The following is a 24,990-nucleotide window of genomic DNA, read 5'->3' on the forward strand; positions in this document are numbered from 1 at the left end:
AAACCATTGTGCAGGCCATACCAGTCCTCTGTACATATGTGCATGGAATATCCAGATGTGTGCAGCCTATATGTTGTCTGTGTCCCTTAACAATGCCCATGTATGTGATATTGTTGCCAAATTGGCCACAGTGAGCATAGTGACACACATCAGTATCAGATATTGGAGGTATCGTACCTGACCTAAACATCATGCTGATACAACATCTGCTACACTAGCACTTGTCCAGACTTGAAGGAGCAATACATGAGTCCACATACTATTTGTAGTGGGTTATCTCACCATCCATGAAGGCATTCACAATATTATGTGTTGTAAGAGATAGTATGTTATGTCCCATGCATATGTATGTGGGACATGTCATGTGTATGTAGTACTACAGTACATCAACGTGGAAATGTCAGTTTACTAATCTGTCTATTGCCAACTGTGTTTGTGCTACTGTATGCACATCCCCTGTGTCAGTCCTTACTGTGTGTATGCAAAGGATATACCATTTTGTCTCCCTGTTTCATCTGGTAAACTCAGGAATACATACCACAAACCTGTCATGTACAGTATTATGCATGCCCTCTTCAACTGCATCAGGGTTGAGTGTATGGGAAGGAAATGGCAGGGCCAACAGGTGAATCAGTTGCAGTTAATGTAATGGCTATGCTTGTGAGGCACCTGCTGACAGTACTGCAGTAACCTGTTCTGTATGTATGAGCCTGTGGTACTACACAACACTGAGGTGACATGTCTGGAGGCTACCTGTCTGTGACAAGGGGTATGTATGCAAGGTCACACTGTCTGACAACAGTGTCCCTCACACACTGTTGCATGCATACACACATGGTACATGTACATATAAAGCTGTACCTTGCCTATGACATGGTCAGTATATTCCCACTCTGCCATACTCCCTCCTCGGAATGTCTGCAGGGCCACAGCCTACAGACACACAGACACCTGGAACACAAACAAAATACAGCATGTCAGACTATATTCAGTCAGTGGTACTAACAGCAATAATGCATCCTGACTAATAAGGTACATACACCTATATGTGTACCCATAATGAATGCAAGCAGACAGCAGCTTACGTTGTATTACATAGGTACACTGTACTATATTCACCCTGTGCATTAGCCCCATATTAGCATGTCCCTGCATCAATGTTATGGATGACTGGGATGTGGCACAGGTATCATCATATGCACAGGGTGTTGTGTGGGTTTGCCAGAGGCCTTGGCTGGCCCATATGGTTGACATCATGTGTGTGTTTTTGGAGGGGTATACAATAGATGGGCTGTGCAGAGGTGCTGTGTGTGTCTGGTGGTGACCTGCCTGTGATACAGATGTGTGTGTATATATGTATGCACACAGTCCAGTCATACCATGTAGCTGCCTTACACAGGGGTATGTTGGACAGCTGTGGACTGTACATGGCAGGGTGTTCAGTTCACCATCTCTGACCATGGACACGGGAACCAGTCCCACCAGGGGTATAACTGGCACCACCAGGCACAAAGCCAGATGCAGTACTGCTTCCTGATGGTGACTGCTGTCTGCTGGATCCTTGCCCCCTGACAGGACCGGCCAGGACCACATGCCCATGGCCTGCTCCAGTGTGATGTGGACAGCAACCCCCCTTCAGTAGTGCTGGTGTCACTGCCACTATGGGAGTGTGAAGGTGCATGGCCCCATAGGCTCTTAGCTGTTGTTGGTGCTGACCTACATCCAAATGGCTGATGCCCATCTCCCACCACATGCTGTAGCACAGACATGCCACGGTCAAGGATTGTAAAGGTCTCACCCCACCATCTATTCATGATCTTAGTATTGTGACATGTGCTTCAACAAGGTCATGTATGTTGCCACATAAATCAGGAAGAGTTGCATCTACCACCTTGCGTATTTGTCTGGTGTGGCATTCACTACATGCCTGTGCACCCATGACAGCCTGAAACATGCATCTGGTGACACCTGCTGTGGCAGTTTTGACAGCAGCTTGAGGTGCAGCAGCTCTCCTGTGAGCACCTCTGTCCATCCACCTGTGTGGTACCTTGCCTGCACTCTGGCTATGGACAGTGTCTACACTCACACATGCCATAGTTACCACACTAGTCTATTCCATGCCACCACCTGCCAACTGTCCATTGTCTGTGGCCACTGATGACGGGGTATGTGTGAGCATTGTCACTGTGTGTGGGGATGGTGTGGACAAGAGTGTGATGCCAACCATTGGGACAGATTCAGCTCCTGACTACCCCCACCTACACCTCACTATTCCTGTCATCATTGTCAGAGTCTGAAAGACAATGACATCAGTTTCCAAGCAGGAGGGATCCTGAACTCCCTTGCCATCTGTGAGGGGAAGGCAACATATGTACATTAATAGCTGCATTTTAAGGTTGGCTGGTACACACATGCACACATGCATGCAGACACACATGCACACAGACACACACACATGCACGCAGATACATACACACACACACACACACACACACACACACACACACACACACACACACACACACACTTACAGGTGAGGTGGCACAAATCTGTTACACAGACCTCATATTACCCAAATGGTGACATGCATGATGCATGGCCCTCAGCATCTGGCATTGAAGCCAGTTTTACTACATGTAACTAACAATATAGAGCTCTGGGATACATGAGTAGTGTAATAGGTGATGGCCATTCCCCAGCACAGACTGCACCCATGTACACAGCATTGCTGTTCACCTGTATAGCACAGTGGTAACTACTTCAGGACATACCTCACAACTGTACAGATCCTCACAGGCTGTGTAGATGTCTGGCTTATATGTTTGCTCTGTTCGTCATAATCACTGTGTTTGTCTGATACATAACTGGGATGATCTGAGGAGTGACATCACTGATTAATGACACACATTTGAGTTTCAGACCTCTAAACCAGCAGGAAATGTGCGTTCACACAATTCCTGTTACACCACCAACCTTCTAAGCTTACAGTGGATATGATAAATGTAAACAACCCTGTTAACATGCCATGTTCTTGTAACATACAAGATGAGACCACAATAATGCATTCCAATATATTACCCACCTTTCATGTGACGTATGACCTGTTCAATCCAATTGATAAACAAACAAATGTGTAAAATTTAATGAATGAAATATGTACAATTTTGTGGTTGCATAAGTGTGCACACCCTTAAAATGGTACTTTGTTGAAGAACCTTGTAAGTGAGTTACAGCATTCACTCTTCTTAGGAAGGTGTCTATCAGCATGGCACATCTTGACTTGGCATTATTTGGCCACTCTTCCTTGCAAAGGTCCCCCAACTCTATCAGATTGCAAGGGCAGCTCATGTGCATAGCCCTCATCAGGTCACACAAGGGTTGTGCTATTGGGTTTAGGTCTAGGCTCTGGCTGGGCCAATCAATTACCATGGGTGTGTTCATGTGGAGCCATTCTTAGGTAGCTTTGGATGTATGCTTCGGGTCTTTTTCATGTTGAAGACTGACACCCCTCCCCATCATCAGCATTCTTGCAGATGCCTGATGGATGTGGGCCAGATGTGAGTGTTATATTGAACTGTTCAGAATTCCCACCACTGTGACTACAGGCCCAGTTCCACCTTTAGAACAGCATCCTCGCAGCAGGTCAATGCCACCAGCATGATTCACCATCAGGATGGTGGTCTTCAGCTGAAGAGTGGTGTTGCTTGTGCACAACACATACCTTTTGGTATTGTGGCTGTGAGGTTGATCCATAGCCTCATTACACCATAACACATTTTCACACATGCCTTTGGGAGACTTGATGTGCTTTATTGCAAGTTTTATTCACCCCTGGATGCTTTTTGGTGTGGGAAAATGTTTCCATCTTCTTACCCTACCCCATAGGCCAGACTTATGCAGAATATGGAGATCATTCTCACATGTAGTACACAACACCAGTACTTGCAAGAGATTCCTGCAATACCCTCAGTGTTGCTGTATGTCTCCTGGCAGCCTCCATGACCAGGTTTGGATATGTCTTTTCATCACCTTTGGAGGGACATCAAGTTCTTTTCAACAGCACTGTTGTCCCATATCCAATCCACCTTTGGATGACTGTCTCCACTGTGTTCCATGGTGTATGCAATGCTGTGGTAATGTTGTTGTACCCTACTTCTGAGAGATACCTTTCAAATATGAGATTCCTTTGCTGCTTTGTAAGCTGTCTGCAAGCCATGTCTATTGGTTTTGCAGGCAACTGAGCAAATGTCATGAATATCGTACCTGGATACCAGACTGTTGCTTGTTGTCACTCAGAGTGCCTTTGCTTGATAGCAGGTGTGTACCCAAGTAGATTGAATGCTGTCAGTAAATCACAAGCTCCTGCAATAAAATAATAGAAGGGTGTGCATACATATGCATCCAGATTATTGTAAGGTTTGTATATTCCATATGTGGTGCCAAAAAGATTATTTGGTTTTACAAGTGAGTTGTTCATGTTATGTCACATTCAAGGTTGGAAAAGGTGTGGACTGACATACTGTGGTCTCAATTTGTAAATATCACAAACACCTGGCATCTTAACAGTGGTGTGTATGTTTATATCCACTGTTTATATCCACTGTATAAGAGTAATGTTTTACATATATCCCTACCTTAGGCCATTTGTCCCTCCATTTTGCTAGTCTCTGTCCAGAAGTCTTGCACTGACAGGTTGTAAGGTATACTACAGGAATGTTACATTCTCTTCAGAAAGGCCCCTGTGTTGACCATTGTGATGCAAGGCAGTTAACCCCACCACAAGTTATTATGCACATAAAGCAATACGGCTATGACTGACAGTTGTGTACATGGTAAATTGTATGCCCTTCACATGCCTGGGTATTGGCAAACTAAAACAGAACAATTCCATACTCACCAGCTTCAGTCTGCTGGCCCACATGCAGACCCGAGGGACCTAGGTAGTTGTGGGAGAGAGGTATTGTCTGCAGACTCACATGTGACATTGGTACAGTATGGATGCTGCATGTCTGGACATTTACAGTACAACCCCCATACTACACAATGTGTTGTCCTTCACCATAGATGTGCACTTTTGTGCATTAGAAATCCCTCTCCACAACTGCAATCTGACCTGACACATGCATGTAGATACTCTACAGATGCAAGTATCTCCACTGTGGCCTTACCTGCATGCTCCAGGTTCATTGGGTGCCAGCCATCTCCAACATGTGGGGGTCTGTACCCAGATGTCATACTGGGATGGGTGCCCCATGGTTGGTGAGGAGCTCGTCCATGGGTGACAGTTGGGGCTGCATGGCTGGGCCCCCACGTGTGGCTGTGTGGTCCCTGGCTATGGCAGCAACCCTTCGCCGGGCATTGTATATGAGGTCAGTTGCATGATGCCAGACCTGCTCGTATGTCCATGCATGCAGGTCAACACCATTTACCCTGTGGATTAGGTCATTCCACAGGGCAGTCCTCTCCCACAGATGTTGTCATGTATGGCCAAACATTATACCATGGTTATCGATGATGGTTATGATAATCAGAGTTGTCTCTGCCTATTTGAATTGCGAATGCCTCACATTCTGCATTCCACCCGAAAGACATCAACAGGAAACACATCAGAGGACCTCATGCAGTTGGCAACAGTATGGACAGAAATTGCACAACAGTGGATATTTGTAGCCACCACTCACAACCACACCATACCCCTGTAACCTATCAGCACAGTATCAGCTTGCATTGCACTCTTGGCCCTGATGTGTCATATTCCCCCAATGAGGGACAGTTTACCACATAATCTTCTATTCCTCATTCTTTTCTGTGTAGAGGGATGCCAGTGGCCATCTTCCATGTGGATGGGGTGTGGATGGTGCCAAAGCTGTGTTTGACTGCAGTGTGTGATGGAGCTGGGAACACATGCCCGAGTTCATGTAGGATGCAGACAGGGCTATTATCAGGCCCCATGGAGACTTAGTGTTGTTGTCTTTCAGTAGGCAATATGTACCTGCTCACTGTTGATGATGGGAGGGGTGCGGGTGATGTGCATATCCACCTATACAAATGGGGGGACAGGGGGGGTGACATTACCATCTAACCTGTCTGATGTAGGTTGCCTATAGCCACGGCATGTGTGTATGAGGTGTGATTGACCACCAATACAGGGTGAACTTTGGTTTTGTTGCTGTGACTGAAAACATATGTGAAAACAGCCTTGTGATTTGCCTTGGTGGTGTGGATGTGTCTGATTTGTACTCAGTTAACCTTACAGTGATTCACCTGTGACCTTATATGCTTGTTCAGATAGAGGTGGACATGCTTCCAAGTTGTTGCCTGCACCTATGTGGCCCTGTACAGCCATTATGTGGTTTGTGTATTGCTGCTGTCCACCAAAGGGGATTACTCTACTTGGTGGAGGTGGGTTTTAAAGGTCAGTCATTGCTGAGTTCATACAACTACAGTGGATATATAAAGTGTACACACCCCTGTTACAATGCCTGGTCTTTGTGTTATCCAAACATGACAGCACAATAACTCATTTCAAAACAATTCCCACCTTTAATGTGAGCTATAGCCTGTACAATTCAATTGAAAAACATAATCTGTTAGGAGAAAACATATGCAAATGAATATAAGTACAATAAGCTGGGCATGAGTGTGCACACCCTTAAACTGATACTTTGTTGAAGCACCTGTAGAAATAATTACAGCATTGAGTTTTCTTGGGTCAGAGTCTATCAGCACAGCATATCTTTACTTGGCAATAGTTGCCCACTCTTCCTTGTCAGGGCATCTCTTGTTCACAGCCCTATTCAAGTCAACCCACAGATTTCCTATTGGATTTAGGTCTGGGCTCTGGCTAGGACATTCCCAGAATGTAATTTTCATCTGGTGAAGCCATTCTTTTGTTGATTTGGATGTATGCTTTTAGCCATTGTCATGTTGACAGGTAAAATCCCTCTTCATCTTCATCTTTCTAGCAGATGACTGAATGTTTTGGGACAAAATTGATTGGTAATTGGAACTGTTCATAATTACCTCCACCTTGACTAAGGCCATATTTCCAGCTGAAGAAAAGCAACCTCAAAGCATGATACTGCTACCACCATGCTTCACCAGGGGGATGGTGTTGTTTTGGTGATTAAAAATGTTGTCTTGGGCCAAACATACCTTTTGGAATTGTGGGCCAAAGGTTCAACCTTGGTCTGATCAGACCATGACACATTGCCCAACATGCTTTTGGGAGACTTGTTGTAGTGTTTGGCAATGTTTGTCTGGCCCTGAATGTTTTTTTGTGTAAGGAAAGGCATCCATCTTGCAACCCTACCCCATAGGCCAGAGATATGGGGATTTGAGGAGATTGTTGTCACATGTGTTATGGGTGGTCTATCAGCAGTATATGTTTGTATGGGCATTTTGAGACATGTCCCATACCACCCCAGAATTCCAGTTACACTGTGACCTGGCACAGTATATGTGGGGTATTGTGTGACACTCATTGAGGATATATCTGTCCACACAGGCATTATACTGTTGTATTTGGTAGGCTTACCGGTATGCAGCTGTGACTGTGGTGCAACTGGTTGTGTGTATGCACTTTCACACGGGTTTGCGTGGGTTTGTGTGACGCTAAGTGATGCCAACACATGGTTAAACTAATAGGTGCTTAACCCTTGCATTATTTGCTTAGCTAAACTTACCAGTGAACAAATCCACTTATCTGAGCTACCTGCTGCTTAGCATTCATATTTGAGCCATGCTTAAACCTGTTAAGCATTGCTGAGCATTGGTAACCATTGCTTAAATTCCATTCTTAGACAAAGCAGAGTAATGACTTCATTTAATAAGTGTATATGATTTCCTTTACATAACATGCCTGTATGTGCTGTCATTATAGTAGCAAGGTGCGTGACTATACTTTAAGGGACACTTGGGTATATATGGGTGGTTTCACTCACACTTCCATGTTAGACCAGCTACAGTACCCTGATTGACAAAAAGCATTTACCACATATTTCACTATTAAAATAGTATGTTTAACACTACTTTTCCATTTAAAATTGTGTTGCCTGCCAATCGTAGTACAGAAAGCATGATACCCTGCATATAAAGCTGGGACTCTCAGCACTGCACTATCCTATTTTGGGGATTAGAGCTATATATTTTTATGCATCTCCTACTGGATATTAATATTATTATATTAACTGCAGTGTATTCTGTTTTTTGGCCATGTCATTGAGGACTGCTGTCATGTAATAATGGTATACATTTCAATTTCCGACTTCTATCCTTCAGAACATTCATGCTAATGCATAACCTGTTTTCTATCTACTTTTTCTCTGTCCTCTGTGTATATGGGATGACATGGCTTCTCAGGTTGTGGTAGACTACACTGCAGAATGTGTCTGAGAAGCCATGCCTGTGTTCATGTAAGATGCAGCCAGGAATGGTATTATGCCTATGGAGACTGCTATGTGTTGCCTTTGAAAGGGCATTACAGACCTGCTTTGTGATCATGAGGGTAGGGGGTAGGTGCTGTGCATACACATGTGCATGTATGGGGGACAGGGGGTGATGTTTACACGTCACCTGTCTGCAGCCAGTCACTTGTATCCTTCAAGTTGGACTTGCCCCTTTTCCTTGTCTGTGTGAGGGACATTACAGAGATGTGGGAGCTACAGCTTCACAGACAGTAGGTGGGGATACTACACAGGACAGGACATGTTTGGACAGCCCAACAACATGGGGACAAAGCTCCAGAATTGTGTACAGATTGTATGTCAGTAGTCCTGTTATACACATGGCGGTTTGCTAGATTGACAATGTTCATCTGGAAATGCATTTACTGAGTGACTTGACATCTGACAGTGATATGGCTCTGACATACCTCTCAACTGACATGCTGTGTTCAGACTGGCCAGATGTTTGCCTGTTATGTTTGGTCTGCTCCCCAGACAGCAGTTGTCCTTGGAAAATCAGTAGGGGACTCTGGGGAATGCAGTCATTAAATACTAAGATCCACTGCTATTACTGACTTCATATCCCTCAGAGAGGATATATTACAACAAACCCAGTAACACCAGCAACTGTCTCAATGTATAACAGAAATATGTCCAATATAAGCCTGTGTTTGGGCCTCTGTCCCCAAATCATGTTGTGTTTTGTCCAGATGTCACGCACTGAGAGGCTCACAGGTATTTAGTATAATTATGTATTTCCTTCATTCCTGCTACCATCCCTGTGGTGTAGTAGTCCCACAGACATGTTACGGGAAGAGACCATAGATATGAGTCCTGAGCCTGAACATTGTGTGGAAGTGTAGTGTGTATATGTTATTTGGGCTGTGCAAGGAGGGGTGTACATGTGAGTGTCATGGCAATTTTCTATCATACTGTGCATACTGCTCTGGTTTCTGGTTCCCTATCAGCTGTTAGATGTATGTATAGGCAGACCGTGACATGTCCCGTAATGCCTCCAGATTCCTACTACATTGTGGCTTGGTCCAGTATATGTAGGGGTAATGTTTGAGTGGAAACGGGAAATGTGTGTTCACGCTGTCATTATAGTGCAGTGTTCAGTTTGCTTACTGGTATGTCACTGTGACTGTGTTGCAATTGTTTGTGGATATGTGTTTTACACTGGTGTTATATCACTGTAGTGCCTGTTGTATTTGTAAATGCATATGTACAGCCACAGATCTGGATTTGGGTAGTGTTATGTCAGTCTGCTTGTAGTTTGGATGGTGTTTGGTAAATCAGTGCAGTTTCCCTACCGTTGGGTTATGTCCACATATTCATAGGATGTACCATTGTCTGGCCAATACCTTTGGTCTGGTCCCCATAATTGTTGTGTATTCCTGAAGCATCACTGAAATAATGTGAGGATTGGGGTCAATAACTAATGAGAAGCAACTGAGTCCCACACCTGTGATATTTCAGTCAATATATGTTAGGACTAACAGTGTCAGTACAGCAGCTTTCTCATGTTATCTACTCAAATATTTTGGATACGTCTCTATTGTCATGCTTTTGTCACCCTACTTTGTCAGGCTTGGTCCAGATTCATTGCACTGAGAGTTCCTGAGCATACCTCTCCAATTCCAGGCTTTTCAGAGACTGTCCAGATGTTTGGCCCATGCTTTGGTTCTGTTCCACATTTTATTTGTATTTGTCTGGTAAATCACTGTGATAATCCAAGGATTTATGTCAGTGAATAATGACATAACATGTCAGTTCCCATCCTCATATCCTTCAGATGTTTCTACTGAAAAGCACCATGTTGCTGTACAAATGTTTGCTTATGACAACAATATTTGCACTATGTCTCTATATGTAGCCCATTCCCTCCCCCACTTTGTACAGCCTTTGTACAGGTTTCTTGTACTAACAGGTTGATAGATATGGTTCTGAGGTATGGCTGCACTGCATGTTATATGAATACATGTATATATATATATATATATATATATATATATATACATACCCACACACACACACACGCACACATATATATATATATATATATATATATATATATATATATATATATATATATACACACATATATATATATATATATATATATATATATATATATATATATATATATATATATATATATATATATATATATATATAGATATATATATATAGATATATGTTTATATTTATATATATATATATATATATATATATATATATATATATATATACATATATATACACATATATATATATATATATATATATATACATATATATATATATATATTTATATATATATATATATATATATATATATATTTATATCTCTCTTTCCCTCTCTCTCTCTCTCTCTCTCTCTCTCTATATATATATATATATATATATATATATATATGTATGTGTGTGTGTGCATGTGTGTGTATGTCTACATACAACACATGAATGATTCCACAGAGCTTTCTCACTATTTTTGTAGGCCTCTATTGCATGATAAGTTTGAAAAAGCAGCAATAAAGCCTACAGATCAGACGGTGTAGTTGTACATTGTTCTGACTCTAGTGTACAGGGTCCTGGGTTCTAGATTTGGGACTGATGTGTTTTTCACTACTGTTAAATGACCAGACTGCATAATAAGTTTGTAAAAGCAACAAGAATTCCCACAGCTCAAATGGGGTAGTGGTATGTTGCTATGTTTATAGTTGGGTTTGAGACTTAGCAGCGCTGATTATTTTGTTGCTGAGCAGAACAAGGGCTGTTGGATACAGAGTGTATAAGGCACTTTTAAGCAGTTGTAAGCAGGTTTTTGTGGGTTTGCGCGACGCTAAGCGATGCTAAAACATGGTTAATCTGTTTTATCTTGACTTAGCAGCACTTACTCCTGCTTACCCCTGTGCTAATTTCTTTGAAAAAAAGAAAAGAAAAAGGGGTGATAGGAAAGTGATGAAAAAAGGGGCACGCAGAGGGAAGTTCAGTATGAACGGTAGCTAGGGATGTGCAGGACAGTTGTAGGAAATGTACATAGCTTTCCATTTCTTCTACAGCAACAGCTGTGAATGTCTACAGAATTTGGAAGTGAATTTGGACACTCAACCCCTGAGAGAGGGGTGAAGACAACAGTAATGTGTTGTCATGCCAACTGGACCAGATTACATATGTGAGGTGGAGGTGCATGTGAAATGGACAGCCATGTATGGGGCGTAATTTTTTTTGGGAACAGATTGCCCTTTTTTTTTTTTTTTTTTTGTAAGGTTACTGTGGGATGTTGGGGAAGGATAGTAATACATTTGGGGAGGTAAGTTGGGTAGGAAGACAGACAAGGCAGACAAGACAGCAGACAGGGGAGGTATATGACACATGTGGTGGGAAAACACCTTGGACAGGGAGAGTGGTTGGGAATCAGACACACAATAGTCCCCAGATGGATACAGTGGGATTGAGGTCCACACCCATGGGCAGTCACCACTGTACCTTTTGGCCCTGAAGGTGGCTGTTCTGGGAGCTGAACAGGAAGGGCAGGCTGACTCTCAAGTTGCACCAGGTGGCCATTAAGCTGGTGCAGCTGATCACCGAATTCTGATCAGGGATGCTGCGCACCAATCCCCGGACCTGACTATGGGTGATGGTCTCCTCTCCGTGCCCACTCCCGGGTGGGTGAACCCCATCCCCTGAGGCGGTTCCACCTAAAGGTGGTGTAGGACCAATGGAAGAGGGAGACCCAGATTGGGTCCCAGATGTGCTGGGGCCCAGTGCCATGGCCAGATGAGGCAGGGCAGGTGGATCTGCTGGGATGCCTTCCCAGACATGATATGGTGTTCAGGTTTAAAAAAATATGTTGGTTAGTCCTGAACAACACATTTCAAGATTAATTATAACAGCATGCATGGGTGTTCCAATTGACCACATAAAACAGTTGTGAAACAGTTGCATAGCAAATGGAACACATGCATATATGGAACCACAGTAGGTATTATAATGGCGTGCAAGTTACATTGGCAGCAACAGGTCACCAATTATAGCATTTGAATGAGGTTCATTAATATTCAAGCAATTCAATATTTGCAGAACAATAAAACACAAGTCCCAACAGTAGGTTTGGAGAAAGACATACCCATGTTTTATGTGTATACATTACTGATTCAGATAAGGGTGGGAGGAGAGAGAGAGAGATGGTAATTAACAAGTGTATAGGCTTCTACTTTTCACAAGTATACTGATCAATACTATACTCATTACTCTTCACATCTGCCCTCACTTTACATGTATCTATGGCCTGGGGTTGGACAGTGGAAGTCTTGTACACAGAGTATATTAGTAATGCATTCTTATAGCTTCTGCAAACATTTCCTCACCTGTCAGACCTGTGGAGGAAATTTCTGTTAATACCTGAATTTTTCTACACATATTCACATATTTAGGTTTACATATGTGACACTGAATGGGGTGTCCTGCACTCATGCTGTGTAGGTGTGCTGACATACTCTGCTGGGATTTCTGTCACCTTGGTTATTGACAGCAGTGACCACTAGCTGTGACAGTGTGACAGCTGAGGGACATGTATCAGAAAAAGCACTTGCTGTATGTACTTAGCTTGCTGTTATTTGCAACCTTGGGGGTTGGACAGTGGAAGTGTTGTACACAGTATACTACTAAAGCCTTCCTACATATACTACAAACATTTCCTTACTTGGCAGACCTGTGGAGGAAATTTCTGTTAACAGTACCTGACAATTTCTACACATATTCACATATTCTTATGTGACAATATGCATTCAGCTTATTACCACTGCTGGGATTCGAACCATGTCTATTTGTGCTAAAAAGGTACACCATACTTGTGTGTCATCACAATGAGCTATTGAGGAATTGCTAACTCTTGTTTGACTTTTTACCCTACTGCTCTCTGGTTTGCACAATCTGACCTTGTAGTTCTGACATTCATGCTTGGCAGATAGTTCTTGTACTGTGTATTCATACTTTGACATATTACAATCTGGAAAGCAATGGTTAACACAAAGCACTGCTGCAGGGGATAAAAGATTAGATTTTACAGCTTATTATTCAGGGTTCAGATCTTGGTGCATGGCACATTTCATACAGTTGTTCACCTGTTTTACAACTCCACAATCTTTGTAAGATGAGGCTCACTTCATTCTTGCTGTCAGAGCCATGGTTGCTGTGCAGAACCTGTACACATTTATATTCCTACCACAACAAAACAATGTAAACACAGTCTGGTATTTTTACTTTTATTGAAAGTTACGGAGACCTTTATTGTTAAATATCCTGTACATCACTACTATTCTTCTAATAGCCATTTACTAGTTACACACAGTACACACTTTATCTACTGGTAGTTGACATTCTACTCCTTTCTCGTTATTTGCCCTGAATCCTGCAAGCTAGATTTGTGCTCACCAGCCTCTCAGTGCAGCCTTAGCAGCCTGTTTGCATGTGCATCCACATTCACAGCCCTCTCATCTGCAGCTGTACAGGAGATAAAGAAACATTTATGCATACCTATCAATCACATACTCAGGCTGGACTATAGGGAGCAATAAGGGATACTGATACTTACACACTTCTAGGACATTCTGTGCCCATGCATCTTGGGTCCACTGGTCCAAGAGCTCACTCTTTGTACACTTGAGGTCAGCATAATGGTAACAGAGCTGCTCACCAGTTTGAGGGATGCTAGTAGCACTGGTGAGATCATGTGTGAGACAGTCCCAGGCCCCTGCTTTGTACTGTGAGCCCTGGTAGTGGTCTTGCAGCAGTCTCCCTTCATGGTCTTTCACAAGGAGTCCAACTATGACCCTGAACTTCTGAATGACCCAATGCTGCCCCCGAAAATGCTTACCATCACCAACTCCAGCCATAGTGCCTGCAGTGATCAGCTACAGCTGGTTATGGCTGTATTCCCATCTGTGAGGTTTAAATAGGGTTGATTTCCCGCACTTTGCTGTGATTGGATGATTTTGAATATGCTGAGCTAAACTGAGCAACAGGAAACCCGCTTAGCTAAGGTTGGCAGTGCTTAAAGGATAGATGTTGAGCACTGCTTACTAATGTGAAAATCCACTTAGATGGGCTACTTATTGCTTAGCATTTACATTTAAGCAATAATTACACTAGGTTAGCATAGCTGAGCACTACTTAGCATTGCTCACATTTCATTTTATAAAGTATCAGGCTTGTTGGATTGATTCATCATTACTGACATATTATAATTTTAGGTTTACCTTCTATGACATCCCCCTATGTGCTTTCATTAAATTATATTCTTGTGTGACTATACTGTATGGGGCACTTGTGTTTATATGGGGGTTTCACATCTTTTCTAGACTGACATCTCACTTTTGGACCTGCTACACCACCCTGGTTGAGAAAAAACTGTTGCTACATAATTTAAGTTTACAAAAATAATTTTAACACTACTTTCTCCATAGAAATTAAGCTGCCTGTCTTGGCACTCGAACCATGAATGCCTGCATATAAAGCCAGGACTCTAACCACTACACTATCTCAGCTCAGATGCTTTACTTGTATATTTGCATTTTTCTCTTGGGGGATGTTTAAGCTATGCTAAGTGGATGGCCATAACATGTCCACCTGCTTAGCTAAGCTTAAACATTCCTTAGGCTTGAAAAAAAGTTTATATTATTTTCATATTATTATGTTATATAAGTGAGTCTTGTGGTGTTCTGACAAGTGATTGAGGATTGCAATGAAATAATGGCATTCATTTGGCTTTCAGGCTTCTAGCCTTCAGGAACTCCTGCTAATACATATCCTGTTATCTATCAGCTTTCTAAGTGAGTGAGGGCAAATTTTCGGGTGTGTTCCTGATGTATTATTTATTGCCCCCATCATTTGTGCCTTTGTTAACATGCACTGCTATAAGGGAATATTGGCATTACATTTGGTTTCAGAATTTTACCCTTCCATAATTCATGCTAATGCATGACCTGTTCTTTATCTACTTTCTATGTTTGTGAGGGCTATATGTGAGTGTTGTCACTTTTGGGGGTTTTATCCTCTGTTATGTGTGCATTTACACACATTTCCTGCTTTAGCAGGTTGCAGAACTGTTGTACAGCACTTTAGCAATACAGGGCATGTGTCACAAGATCTGTCACACACCCCCTGCATTGCTTTCCTGTTGCCGATGTTTATTTCAGTGTCCGCGGACACTGAAATTATAATTTTTTTCTTTTCAGTGTCCGTGAACACTGAAATACTGGCATAATATTAGACTAAAGCTCTAATAGTATGCCAGTTCAGCTTAGAAAGTGCTGTAAAGCGCTTCCTGAGTGCAGGGGGCATGTTTAGTGTCCGTGCACTACTTGCACATGCCCCCTGCACTCGTTCACGGTTCATGTCTGTATAGTGAGTACAGCAGTGTGTCTTCATGAATATTCATGGTGTGTTGCTGTTCTAAATGGACACGAACCACTCCATGCAAGAATAGTCTTATTCTTGCACTGAGTTTCTTGAATCTGGGGGAAGGTGTACAAAACAGTGGTCCAATCTGTACTTCCTTATGGGACAGAAGCTTGGGTTGTGAAAGCACAATTACAGAGCCAGAGTAATGCTTGTTCATTCACTTTTATGAAAAATAAAATAATGTAAACATAATTACAAATAACAAGAAGTATGTATAACACTGGAGCTCATATGAATTATATGTGTGACTGGGGGTATACTGAAAATAATTTTTCTGTAATTAAAATCATCTTTTCTGACACTGGATTGGCTTCAGACATCAATGAAAGTTATATACATATGAATGTATAAACCAGACCTTGTCAGGTCACACACATATATGGTTAACCCCTCACTCTGTCATGTGTATTTGTATATAATTAATGAGAACATCTGGCAAGCACTTCCTCTGTGGCAAAGATAAAAAATCACTTATATGGAAGAATATGTTTAGTCTATGTTGCATAGGTTTGAATCTCACATTGTACAAATTAATTCTGTCAGAGTGTAAAGTCACCCAAAAATGTGTCAGGTCATATAATTTTTACCCCCAATACATGTCTGCAAAGTTAAATCAACTAACATGTACAGCAGCAACCAACCCATAAGGTAATGCTAACTGCAGGTTAACCTTCCTATTTCAAAAACTGCTTTCCTCCCTTTTTGGTACTTTTGTTGTTTGGTTAATGTTGCGCAAACTCATCTGGCATGGTTGTTTGGGTTTGTGCACTAGCATGGTGGGGAAAACACTTAACTGTTGCTGCTTGCCCTGAGTGGACATGTCTGGAGGTAGAAAGGAAGGTGCCCAATTTAGGGCTCAAAGGTGGGGTGTCAAGGAGTCTAGCATTTTTACTGGACTCCTTGTAAAGTGTCACAACAGATGGCTGTTGAAGGGGTATTATACTGGGTCTCAGAACAAATCTGAGGCTTGGAATTAGCAGGCCAAGGCTGTCTCCACTGCAACTGGCATTCCACATACTGGAGAGTAGTGCAAGCACCACTTTAATGATTTCAAAAGGTCCAAGCAGGATTCATTCAATCAGTGGCTGGCTAAGTTTAGGACTGCTGACATCCTGCAGTTGTGTAAATATACAGACAAAGAGAATTTAAATTAGATAGAAAGCTGCATATAGAAAAGACTAGTATGCATAATGTCCTTCTCTTTTCTCTTTTTTCATTCAACAGCCAATCAGGAGATAATGGTGAACAGGGAAGCCCATGCTGGGCATCTAGAAAGACTGAAGGAAGCAAGGGGTATGTATGCAGCACAGCATAAGTATTATTTTTTCTAAAGTATTGCTTTTCTATACAGTAGTAGCAAATTAATGTGTATCTTAACTGCAAAACCAAGCGTGCATTCTTCAGCCTCTCTCTTTCTCTCTCTCTCTCTCTCTCTCTCCAGGCCCCCAGTAAGACTTCCCACTAGCACAGCTGTTAATTTGAGTCCTCAGCTGAATGTCCAAGCCAAGTCCTCCAGCACCCTCTCTGTAAAACTGGTGCTCTGTGTCCCTGCTCCAAGCAGCTGACACACACGGTCTTTGAGATTTGGTGTGCACATACACACACACACACACACACACACACACACACACACACACACACACTTGCACACACACGCACTCCCACACACACACACACGCACACACACACACACACACACACACACACGCACACACACACACACACACGCACACACGCACACACACGCACACACGCACACACACACACACTGGAAAGGCTGGTACAGATTTAGTAGCATGTCCCCTTCTGCACAGACTAAGGTAGTTTCTGCCACCAGAGATTCCAAAGCCATCTACTCTAAGGCTCTTACAAGGGTACCCAATTATACTGAGCAAAATTAATATTAATGCAAATGGTAGCATTTGACCAATGTAGTAAGGCTTTCAGGAGTGGCCACAGTATCACCAAATTAATGTAAGTACTCTCAAAGTTTACAATATTCTCTAATTGACCAGCCACAATGAAAAGTTTAAATATAGGACCTGGGATGAACACTTTATTGATTCATTGATCATGGTAAAAGTTTCAGATGGGGGTACGGACATTATTGAAAGATGTACTATTTTTGACTATGGGGGTTGTAAGATCTATAATTACTCCAGTTTGGATATAACATCTGTCTATGGGACTTTATTTCGAAAGGGGTTTAAATATATACCCACATGTAAACCTAATGTGGTGGACCTTTTGACTGAGCTAAGAACACATACTAGAAAATTGAATTTTAACCATTTGTATTCTGACAATATGATGAGTGGGTCTCTTGTTGAGCTTTGTAGGCACAGTGTTTTTAACCCTCCCCATCCCCCCGACTGCACTGTTCAAAAAATTGTGTGATAAAACTATTTGTGAATGGTACAAGGGATATAAAGCCAGATTTTTTAATCTCTTCAAGTAAGAGAGAGATATTTTATATATGCTGGCTAATGTTAGGAATATCAGGGTGATGAAACCCAAGGGTGAGGTGTGTTGATTATGGATTACTTTTTATACTCCTCTAAAATGATGGAATATTTGAATAATGGGGATTTTTTTTGTTGAGGTTTTCCATAATGAGATTTACACAGCCTACCATGCAACTGATTTTAAACTAGATGACACATCTGTCTCCTACGATTTACCCCTAAAGTTGAGGAAATTGTTTGTGGTTAAGAATCCTAGGATCCCGGTGATTTTCTGGATACCTAAGATCCATAAGTCCATTGTTGACCCACCACTAAGACTGATTGTGGCATCAGATGGGGAAAACACTCAACCCTTTGCCAAATATGTTGATCATAAATTGAAATCCTTTCAAGTTAACAAAGAACATTTATTAAAAGACTCATGGCAATTTGTAGAAGCAGTAGCAAGGGTTCCATTTGCTGTGGATGATTTAATGGTAATTGTGGATAACAAAGACTTATTCTTAGTTATTCCACGTAAATTGGGGCTTGAGTGGTTTCATGAAACGATGGTGTTGGGTATCCAACTGAGTAATGATGAGATTAACTTCATTTACCAGTGTATGGAGACAGTTTTGGTCAACAACGTTGTGTTTTACAAAGGTGAATATTTCAAACAATGTAAGGGGGTGGCAATGGAGGCTACATCAGCCCCAAGTTTTGATAATATGGTGCTTTGTTACTGGGAGACCATATATGTGCTTAGTTCACATTTTAAACCTAACTTGATATTATATTTGTGTTTTTGGATGACATTTTTATTCTTTGGAGTGGTAATCATGAGGAATTGGAGAGTTTTTTTGGGTACTTGAATGACTCAATGGATGTTTTAGGGATTACCTATCAATTGGATGTTTTTTCCATTAATTATTTGGACATTAATCTATACAAAAATTTGGATTTGGGGAGATATGAATCCAATATTTACCACAAAGATACCTTTTCAAATGCCTACTTACGTTATGATAGCCAACACCCAAAATGGCCAAAGAAAAATCAGGTTAAAGGGAAGTACACTAGATTAAACAGTCTGGTGTCTGATAAGACTTTTGATACTGAGGTGGTGAAATTAAGTGGGATGTTTAAAAATCATGGTTATCCTCGAATTTGTTGGACAGCAGCCTGGCCTGGGTGGTTAGAGAGAGACACACAAGATATATGCCCCTTTTACATGCCAGAGAATTGTCAGTGGTTAGTAAGGATGTTTCCTAAGTGATGGATCCCTCTTTGGTTTTTGTAATGTAGTAAAATAGTGATGTTTATTCTTTGATCAATTGCATTAGGGGACATTGGAATACTGTTTTTGGCATGCTTGGGTTGTTGAATTCAGTGGGTGATTTTCTCAGAGTGTTTTTTAAGAACAGCACTAATATTAAAACAATCCTAGAAAGGAAGCAAAATGCTAATGTTTCATCTACAGCTAGTGTAGGGATGAAGCACTGTGGGACATATAGACAATGTAGGTATATTCTTGAGTGGTCACACTTGGTGGTATATGATTCTTCAAATGTGATTTCTATTAATGGCAGATATGATTGTAATACCGAGGCGGTGATTTATATTATGTGTTGTGCGTCCTGTCCAGCTTTTTATTTTGGTGGTACTGGTCCTTTAAAAACTAGCATTTACCAACATAATTATGCTATTAAAAATGTAATATTAACAATGCATTATTCAAACATTCTGTTATGTGTGAGGATTTTAAGAAATTCTGCTTTAGTGTTTTGGAGAAACTATCCACACCTGAAAGGGGTGGAGATTGGCAGTTTAAAGAGGAATATAGGGAATATGTGTGGCAGATAATATTGAATGCAAGTGTATTCCCTGGGTTGAAAGAGGTTATTTCTATTAAACCAGTGCTAATGTTGAAAGCACCATCACTTTAGTATATTTTGGTGTTTTTATTTTACATCATTTAATTTTTATATTGTGTTTTTAAGGCTTATATGTAAGGTTTTTCCATTTAATGATGTATGTACAATTTAAGAATGGGTACTTTAATTTTTGCATGAATTCTCTGTGTTTATAAAAGTAGAGAATCAATGGAAGGTTTTTAGTTTCTGAGGAAGCTCTTTATTGAATCAAAGTGCTTAAACCGGTAATAAAAGATCTTGTTTGTGACACCTGGGATGTGTTTTTTTATTTTCTGGTCTATTAGTACTCTGCCATTCACATTTTGGTTACTTAATAATAAATAATAAAAGAACATGAATATATGGAATATCTATTTGCAATAAACACCAGAGTTTCAATCGCAGAAAATATTAAAATAACACAGATGAATAGATTCACAAAGATACAGAAAAACAGTACTTACTTAAAAGAGGGAATTACACTCAGTGGACAAAAGGAGGAAAATGGAAAAAGAAGTATTATTACATACCACTAAGGTGGTTGAGAACATATTGCCTGATAAAACTAATACAGCTGTTTTCGACGAGGCTGAGGGGGATTCAATTACACAAAATGGAGTAGTATGTCAGTACAAAAATTTTAATATATTTAATTATAGTGACATACAATTAGATAAAGCCCATTTCAGTTTACTTTCTAAGGGTATGAAATGTATACCTATTACCCAGTTTCACGTAGTAGACTGCTTAAGTGAGTTTAAGCAATACATTAGAAAGTTAAATTTAGCTCTTATGTATAAAGATAAGAATCCTAGTATCGACAAACAAGTTACATTAAAAAAGAAAAGCAGTTTCATACCAGCCAACAATGTTACTGTTCAGATGTATGATAAAATGGTCACTAGGGAAATTTATCAGTTTAACAATAAGATTAAAAAGAAAAAGTTTAAGAACAACTTATCAAATGATGAAATTAGAATTTTGGACGAATTAAGGTCTAACAACAATATAAGAGTCATGAAACCCGATAAGGGGGGAGGGATTGTGATATACGATTCTTTAGCTTATAGTGCCATAATACATGAAATATTGCATAATTCAGGTAATTATACAGTTGCCTCTATGAATGAGGCTCACATAGCATATAGGAGAATTGACATGTACTTAGAAGAATATTTGCTAGAACGAAGGATAACTGAAGAACTGTACAAGTTTATGGTAGTCGATTTTCCATTTATGGCAACTATTGTGGGCATACCCAAAGTCCACAAGAATATATTAGATCCCCCATTTAGGCCAATTATATCGGGAAGTAAATCTAAGACTTTTCCATTAGGTGTTGTTATAGACAACATATTAAAACCAATATATGCTGAGATTAAACATCTAGTAAAAGACTCATGGGAGTTTCTAAAGAATTTTCCGTTAAATTTAGACAGCAAAGATTTACTATTTACTTCCATAGATGTGGTTGATCTGTTCACTTGTATACCCCCAACCCAAGAAATTGAGGCTTTTACCAATAGCATCAGAAAATATACCAAATTGAGTTGGGACAGGATTAGTCTCATTACTGAACTAATGACTTTAGTACTTGAAAATAATTTCATTTACTATGAAGGAGAGATATTCAGGCAAACTAAAGGTGTAGCTATGGGGGCATCATGTGCCCCCATCTATGCCAATTTAGTGATGTTAGATTGGGAGGAGGAAAAAAATCTTTAAAAGTGAACATATGGTTAACATAAAATATTACTCACGATTTTTGGATGATATTTATATTTTATGGAAGGGGACCAAATTTCTTTCATAGATTTCGTAGAATATCTTAATAGTAGTAGTAGTGACTATTTGAAATTTACTACTGATTATAATAATATAGGAGTAGCTTATTTGGACACTCTTATTACAAGTGTAGGGAATGGTTTCAAATCCAATATTTATAGAAAAGTTATGTTTACTAATTCATATTTGGATTTTAACAGCAATCATCCGAGAAAACTTAAATATTATATAAAGGGCAGTGTATTAGAGCTATTAGAATGACCTCAAAATATACTGACATGATAGATGAGGTAAATTATATTAATAACCTTTTTAAAGAAAGGGGTTACGATCATGATATGATGTTGGATATCAATACATATGTCATTAGTGAATGGGGGAAGAAATATGTACCTCTTTTGGGCTTGAATACGAAACAGTATTCTGAAATGGAAGAGAAAATTGTTACTACAATTAAAAATGATAATAATATTTATAATAGAGTGTGTATAATTGAATATGGCCCCCATAGTAATTATATTAAAAGTATTTTGAATCGGAACTGGCATATTTTCTCGACAGATCAAGAAACAACTGATATTTTAGGGTCCAAGCCCTCTTTTATATACAAAATGGGTAGTAATTTTAAAAAGTTACTTGAACATGGCAATAAATGTTTGAAGAAGGAACCTGGACATACTGTCAAATGTGGGGCATGCCATCAATGTTATGCCATATTTGAACAGAGACATTTAATTTTGAATAACATTAATAAAACTAAAATTATATTTAAATATGGCAATTGTAACACTAATATGCTTGTTTATCTCGCAAAGTGTATGACATGCCCATCCTATTATATAGGAAAGACTGAGAGAAAATTAAAAAAAATAATTTATTCAAATTTGTACAGTATTAGAACTAAGGACACCAAAAATGCACTTTATAAACATACAAAGAACCAGGGGCGATGATCATTATTTTAAATTTGCCATAACAGAAAATGTAACTACAAATCCTAGAGGTGGTAATATTAAGAATTTTTTAGCTTATAGGGAGTATTGGTGGCAACTATTAACTGATGCCATGACACCTCCCGGATTAAATGAATTTATAACTGTTAAACCCATTTTAGTGTTAGATAGGTAATATATTTAGTACATTTAGTATGTAGGTATACATTTTATACAAACAACATTTATGAAACAATTGTTTTATATGGTTTGTTAAACATAAGAACAATGGATTGCGTTATGTTTGTATTTTAGTCATATATATATATTTTTATTGTATTTTGTAAAAGCAAATGAAAATGATTTCTGCCTATAGCTTTAAGACATTTTGGCACCAAGAATTGGTATTTAAATGTCTTCTTTTTTGCTGTATTAATTGTTCTGATGAAGCTCGCTATGTGCGGGTGAAAGCGCTTAACTTTCTGTTATTAAATCCGGTTTTATTTAATACGTGGTGTTGCAACTGTGTATAATTGCTGGTTGCTGTTGACAATTTTGTTGCAAGTGGTAGCGAGGTAGCGTTTTGGTCTCGCTGCATATATTTTACACTTTTGTTCTGAACGCTTGTTTCAGTGGTATAATAAATAATAAAAGAACATGAATATATGGAATATCTATTTGCAATAAACACCAGAGTTTCAATCGCAGAAAATATTAAAATAACATAGATGAATAGATTCACAAAGATACAGAAAAACAGTACTTACCTAATCTCACTATACTTTTCTGACTGATCTAAAGACTTACTATTCCCTGGTTACTTACTGAAGAAAGGCAAGTTGATATAAGTGAGGGGTCCTTCTTTCGCAGGTTTCAGACAGACTGCAATGAGACTTTTATGTCATCTAGTATTAAAACATCATTTCAGTACTGGATTGCCAAATGACATTACACAAATCTGATCATCTGACCTCTGGTTCTCATACTACCCCCAATACTAGAAAGTGAATCAGAATCTCACATGTGTGTGTTGCCATACACACAAACAGAGCTTTGGTAAGATGTGGTATAGCATCTGGTAGCCATAAAACCATTTCAACTCTTCCACCCTTCCAGGGCAGCAATTAGTTCACTGCTAAGGACAATACAGCAGGATTCCTAGCCCTTGTTTTCATAGATATTTCTTCTCTGGCTGCAATCAGAACTGTAAGATATAATCTTTATGGCCTACCAGATAATTTAATTTCAAACTATTTTTTTCAAAGTTAGCTGGATTGAGATTAAACTTTTCTCTTTCAGTAGTCTCTGTTACAATATATACATTTAATCAGTTATAATATTACAGTCTGACATACATGTAGATTTCTTTTCTGTCCAGCAGGACCCACTGTTAGTACATTTTTAACACAAGTAACTTTACATATACACTTTCAATACAAGCACCAGAACAAATGAGTTTGATACACAAATGACATATAATTTTTTACAAAACTCTAGCTAGCTATGCTGGCATATGTTGCACGTTGACTGCCCTCCTTCTCCTGGCATAGCTAGCAATACCTCACATCATCACACCTACCAACACATCTTCCAAAGATGAGTTACTCCAGTGTACCACATTTGCCACAGTAAGCTTCCACACATCACCCTACGTTTGGCTCCCGCATCTCTGTTGGATACATACAGACAGTACTCTATGTCCAAACTAACATACCCCCTCCATATAATCTCTAGCAACTTCCTAACAAACATATCTCCTTATAATATAAATGCAAAGATACAAAGTGACACAATTGGGTTGCATGGCTAGGCTTATAAAGGCCCTACTGTTCATTAGCCTAATATACACCTATGAAACTATGATTCTAGTGGTGGCAACATAGTTAAAATGAAATATATTCAACATGCTTTATGTTTACACAAACAGGTTAGCAGCAACATGTGCAATGAATCCAATGGATATGTAAACTAATAAGTTCAAAAAAACTCACCACCCACCTAGTAA

At 39.9% G+C, this 24,990-nt stretch overlaps 1 protein-coding gene across 1 annotated transcript in view; it reads right to left on the minus strand.

Annotated features, from left to right (window-relative positions):
- Nucleotides 1-24,990, minus strand: part of LOC122790530 (immunoglobulin lambda-1 light chain-like) — a 318,197-nt gene that overhangs the window by 280,309 nt on the left and 12,898 nt on the right. The window lies entirely within an intron of this gene.

This window comes from Protopterus annectens, chromosome 16.part0, assembly GCF_019279795.1.
Source record: "Protopterus annectens isolate FY-2018-M chromosome 16.part0, PAN1.0, whole genome shotgun sequence".
Classification (NCBI taxonomy): domain Eukaryota; kingdom Metazoa; phylum Chordata; order Ceratodontiformes; family Protopteridae; genus Protopterus; species Protopterus annectens.